The sequence below is a fragment of the Agelaius phoeniceus genome, chromosome 9 (assembly GCF_051311805.1).
Source record: "Agelaius phoeniceus isolate bAgePho1 chromosome 9, bAgePho1.hap1, whole genome shotgun sequence".
In the NCBI taxonomy this organism is placed as follows: Eukaryota; Metazoa; Chordata; class Aves; order Passeriformes; family Icteridae; genus Agelaius; species Agelaius phoeniceus.
The window spans coordinates 5618615-5624614 of record NC_135273.1 but is presented as its reverse complement, the minus strand read 5'-3'; positions in this window follow the sequence as shown (position 1 = coordinate 5624614).

The window sequence follows — 6000 nt, the reverse complement described above, 5'->3', positions numbered from 1 at the left end:
CCTGGCACAGCTTGCTCAGAGAAGCTGTGGCTGCCCCATCCCTGCAAGTGTCCAAGGCAAGGCTGGACAGGGTTTGGAGCAACCAGGGACAGTGGAAGGTGTCCCTAAACCCCAAATAAAACACTGAGATCCTTAATCCCCAAATAACATACAGAGACCACAAAACCCTAAATAAAATACAGAGATCCCCTAAGCCCCAAATAACATACACAGACCCCAAAACCCCAAATAAAACACTGAGATCCCCTAAGCCCCAAATAACATACACAGACCACAAAACCCTAAATAAAACACTGAGATTTCCTAATCTCCAAAAAACACACAGGGACCCCTAAATCCTAAATAAAACACCGAGATCCCCTAAGCCCTAAATAACACTCAGGGACCCCAAAATGCCCAAAAACGCCCCAAAATCCGCCGCACCCCGCGCGGCCCCAGCGCGCCCTCTGCCGGTGCTTCGGGGCCCTGCACGGGCCGGGGGCCCCGGGGCTGCCGTGGGGATTTGGGGGTCCCGGGGCAGTGATGGAGATTTGGGAGTCCTGGAGCTGCCATGGGGATTTGGGGGTCCAGGGATTGCCATGGGGATTTGGGGGTCCTGGAGCCGCGATGGGGATTTAGGGGTCCAGGGATTGCCATGGGGGTTTGGGGGCCCTGGGGTTCTCTCGGCCACAATGGGTGTTTGAGGGTCCTGCTGCCACAATGGGGATTTGGGGTCCTGGGGGTGCCGTGGAGATTTTGGGGTCTCTGCTCTGCCGTGTCCCCCTTGCACAGAGCTCACTGGGAATGGAGGTTTTCCCCCCTCCCAGGGAAGAATCCCTTCCCAATTTCCCATCCAGCCCTGCCCTCTGGCAGTGGGAACCATTCCCTGTGTCCTGTCCCTCCAGCCCTTGTCCAAAGTCCCTCTCCAGCTCTCCTGGAGCCCCTTTAGGGGCTGAAAGAGGCTCTGAGGTCCCTCTGGAGTCTCCTCTTCTGGACTGACACCCCAACCCTCCCATCCTTTCCTCACTGCCAGCCCTGACCACCCTCAAGCCTCCTCTGGCCCAACAGGTCCCTGTCCTCCCTGTGCTGAGGCCACCAGGGCTCCATCCTGCAGCAAGGAGAACATTTAGCAAAATGTCCCCTCTGGCCCCAGCTGCAGGTTTAGGTGCTGTTTAAGCCTCTGAAAATCCCAGCATTAATGTCATGGTGGAGGTTGAATCTCTGGCTTCTGTCAGTCCAAACAGGCATCAGAGACAGGTCCCCAAAAAGCAAATCTATTAAATGGTGTTAATTCAATGAACCTGCAGCAGATACAAAAGCTGTCACCTGATTAAATCACGTTTAAATTAGTGCTGTTATCTGTGGAAATAAAAGATGGGGCAGTTATCTGTGGAAATAAAAGATGCAGCCTTGGTGGAACACACGTTTGCAAATCCTCCCAAGCCAAGGGAGCCAGGGCAGAGCCAACCTGTGGCACCTGCAGGCTCCCAGGAAGGATTCACTGCAAGGCACAGCCAGAGCTGCTCCTGCCACAGCCCCATCCACACCAGCACAGCTGCAGCAAACTGAAACCTCAGCTTCTGGTCTTGTTGGCAAAGAATATAACCAAAAAATACCCCCAGGCAAAACCCTTCCCTTTGTTCTTAAAGCACCAGAACTGTGTAGCACAGCCCAGTGTCAGGGGGGAAAAAATCATGGAACAGGTTACATGGAAAACAGTGATGCTCACCACACTGTGAGCTTGATTTTCCTTTTCTCAGCTCAGTAACAGTGACTTCTCTTTCCTATCACTGTCTTTTTTCCCATGCTGAAAATTGGTGGTTTTTATAAGGTATTTAGGAGGGTTTGTGGTCTAGAGGTACAACCACTCCTACCCACTGTATTTACAAGCTTTCAAGGGGAATATGACAAGGGAGAAAAAAGTAATAATCCTGGTGTAGGTTATGCCTGTGCAAAAGGGAAGGGTGAAGGAGCAGGGTGGAGGCCACAAAGACCAAAGAGAGGGTGGGAGGGATGTCTGCACATCCTCTGGGAAGTGGGTGCTCCGTTCTGCTGTGCTCCAGATGCTCATAAATCTCCCGCCCTGGTGAGGCAAGACGTGCCTTGAAGCAAAATGCTGCTCAATAGAAGATTGCTGCCACATAAATAACATTAAAATTGCCAGGACATCCCCATATCATGATTCTGGAGATCTTAGTTCCCAGCTGCACCCACCCAGAGGCAAATTAGGAATCAACAGTGAGGTAAATAATGGTTTTCAGGTTATAGCTACAGCTCCCCTGGGACCAAAACTGGAACTTGGCTGAATGCAGACTTTTACTTTGTCTGTGTCACTTTAGTTACTACTATGCCTTTCTCAATTTTATTTAGCACACCATGAATACCTTTTAAAACTGATAAATATAAAAATATAAACTGATTTCCCCCCTCCTTTTTCTGTGCAGTTTGAGAGCCCTGTTGGGACATCAGTTACATACACAAGGACAGCTGACCCTTAGCACTGAAACCTTGAACAGAATCTACCTTTGGCAGTTCCCAGCCCTGCAGCTTTCCCTTTCCCTCTCACTCCCACCCCTCTGGGGGTCAGCTGCATCCTTGGGCATCCCTCTTTGAAAATGCTGAGCCCTGAAAAAGGCTCAGCACTTCCCAGTTCTGTTTCCCTAACTTGTAGCCTCTCTTTTTCAAAAATGAAAGAAGAAGAAAAAAAAAAGACTGATTCAGATTTTGGCAGCTCTCCTCTCACAGAAGAATATTCCACGCCTGCACACGAAAGGGAATTTTTAGTCAACCAGAAGAAAGAATCAAAATAAAAAACGCAAACAATTACCCCCAAAAAATTGCCACACTCAGTAGTTTTTGTGACTGCTGCTACTGGCTCAGAGAGAGGCTGGTTCCTTGCCTAATCTTGAGCTCAGAAAAAGACAGATCATCTTTAAGTTTGCAGTGTTGTTGGCCCAGCTACAGAGGATAGGATTTCCCTCAAGCCTTTGCTCAGTGATGACTCCAAAAACAACAACTCGCCCCGAGGCTGGAAATTCTGCTTCAGAGGGATTTTGTTCGTGTTCCGTAAATGATACACAAATTTTCATCTGAGTGGATGGAAAATGTTTGAAAGCTGCAGAAGGCAGGGAATGAGAGCAGTCCCGAGATGGAAATAATTTCCTTAATTCCTTGCAGCGCTGCTGTCACTTCCAGCCATCTGTTAGCTGGGAAGTCTCTGATAATCCAGGGAGCAGCCTGGGCAATGGAACCTCCTGAAAGCAGAGATCACAAAGAGTTCACTTATTGCTCTACAGTAGGAAAGGAAGTGGGTGGGGGAAAGGAATGAAAGGATGAAACACGCAGCTCGTACCCTCCTGGCTCCAGGATAAAAGATTTGCTTTAAAGAAAACCCTGGTAATTTCATACTCCCTTAAGGAGAAATGGTGTCCAAGATGTGGAGTGAGCAGCAGTCAGAGGCAGGGTTCTGTGAGCCCAATTATCTTCATTATGGGGTTAGATTGTCATTTTAATCCCTCAGGTCTGGGGATTTTCCCAGCAGCCTGGTCAGGATGTTGAGAACAGCTTTTAGCAGTGGCTGCCTGAACACTGCAAGAAAAGCAGCAGAGATGGGTTTCCCACCCATCCAGGGAATGACTTGCCCCAAAACTCTGCCCCTGACAGGTTCTCAGTCTCAGTGATATCTGTAGCAGTGTTGCCTTTTGTCCTTCTTGTTTTGGGGTTTCATGTTGTTTGGTGTCTCTTTACAGACTAAGAGGGGCATGAGCTTCTCTCTGCTCTTGGCTGTCAGATCCAGCTCTGTGGCACCTCAGGTATGCCTAAAGGATATGTTTGGGTTGAGTGTAGTGCAGGGGTGTAAAAAATGTCTAAACCTAATATTCAAACCTTGGAAAAATGATGAAATCTGTAAATACAGAACAGGAAGTAAGAAAAATTTATGTTCAGATGTTCCTCTGGACTGCAGCTTGGGAAAGGACCTGAAAGGTTTCAATTTGTTGCCAAGTCAGTGGGGTTTTTGGTAACTCTGGGGGAGCCTCAGTGCTGCCATTGTTAACCTAAGTTGGTCAAACATTTCAAGTTCCTATCTCATCTTAGTCATGACATGGAAAAACACTTGAAATCTCTCTAATCAAATGGTTCACCAGCTGAGATAGGCCTGATGAAAACCACATTTGCTAATGCTGATAGAGCTTGAGCTCAGCTCCTGCCAGCTGAAGTGCAGCCTGGCACTTGGACATGTCACCCTTGGATGTGTCACCCTTGGGTGTGTCACCCTTGGATGTGTCACCCTTGGACGTGTCACCCTGTCCAGGGCACACTGACCACCACAATCCCCCATGGATGCCTTGGGGAAAATGTGCCCTGAGGGGCTGCCATGCTCCAGCAAGGGGACAAACTGGCAGTTTCTGCTTGAAATTTGTATGGCAAAGAAAACAGGAGCCTCGTGTCTGGCATCATCCCCCTGACAGCAGTGGTGGTGCCTGCCTGAGGCACAGAGCAGTGCAAAATCCCCATCCCCAGCCCTGAGCCCACAGCTCTGCTCTTCCCAGCCAGCCTTTCCTGCTGGTTTGCAGAGCTCTGTGCCAGGTGAAACAAGAGCCTGAGAGTACACAGGGCTCAGGCAGGTGCAGGGTTCAATTTTGGGCACATCACCTCTGGAAAGGTTGGAGTGATGTCTCAGGTTTGGCTTTTCTATTTTTCCCATTCTGTGCTGCTTTAGTGTGTGGATCTGGGCTTCACATCAGGGGATGCTGAGCTCTGTGCACAGAGCAGGGAGACAAAACAATTCCTGCTCCAGCTGGGCACCAAGGACAAATGATCCAAATCTCAGCCCAAGAGCACAAATCATGGGCTGGAGAGAGAAAAACAAGCAGGGTGGGACTGCAGGGGCTAAAGCTGGAATGGGACAATTAAATCCAAGATGCAAATGGAGCAGAACTGATAAAAGTGAGAGACCCTGTGACCAGTTGTGCATTTTGGGACCATTTTGGTTCATCTTGTCTGGGCTCTTGTGCTGCCCAAGGCGGATCCATGGAGACCTTTTAACAAATCCCTACTTTATTCTTTAGCTCAGTTCAGCCTCTGTTCTAGGGCAGCCTTCTCAAGGCATAGAGTGTGGCAGGAACAGGGGTAAGAGCTGTCAGCATCCTGGTCACTGCTTCCTGCAGGAAATGTCCTGACTTTGGGGGCTCAGCTGGGCACTGCACACAGCAGGGGTGAAGGTTTGTGTCACAAAGCATGTTATCAGAGTGTTATCTGCTCTACCATGCCAACTTTCAAAGCAATTTTAATCTTAGTGCACGGGGATCCCCCCAAGTTTTGATCAGAGCAGCATCAGCTGACGGCAGAGCCACTTCAGCAGAGTTTTGCTGTCTCTGAGCTGCATTTCCTGCGGACAGAAAGGGCACCAAGTGCGCTGCATTTGAGGAACAAGCAGCTTGAGACCTTCCCCTGCTGGGAGTCGCTTTCCAAGCCCCGAATCCCTGCGAGTTGTTCAGCCGAGAGCCAGGAGAGGGTGCTGCTAATGTTGGCAATGCTCCCGTTCCTCCTGCCAGGAGCCGCTTTCCCTGCCTCTTCCCAAGCCCCTCGGAAGGGGAATGGGGCACTTTTGAACTCCTGGCTGCCGTGGATTTGGGCAGGATCGGTGAGGACAGAAGAGCCCTGATGAGAAGCATCTTTCCCTTAATTACAGCCAGACGGGAGCCATGGGAACCGCGGCTGCAGCTGCGTGGCAGCACAGCAAAGTCCCAGAAATCCTCGGGATCAAGGATGGGATAAAGGATGGGATCAAGGATGGGATCAAGGATGCCCCACAGCTCACTTTGCACCACGGCTTTGCCAAGAGCCCTGGGACATGAGCTGTGCTGGATGCAAACAAGAGGAACTGCCTCTGGCACGGGGAAATCATCGCTGTCATGTAAACAGGGCTTCTGGTTTGTCAGGGGGGACATTGGGCCAAAAAATGCATCCCTTTGTAGGGCTTGCTGCCCTGCTTTAGGATGAAAAGAGTTATAAACAATT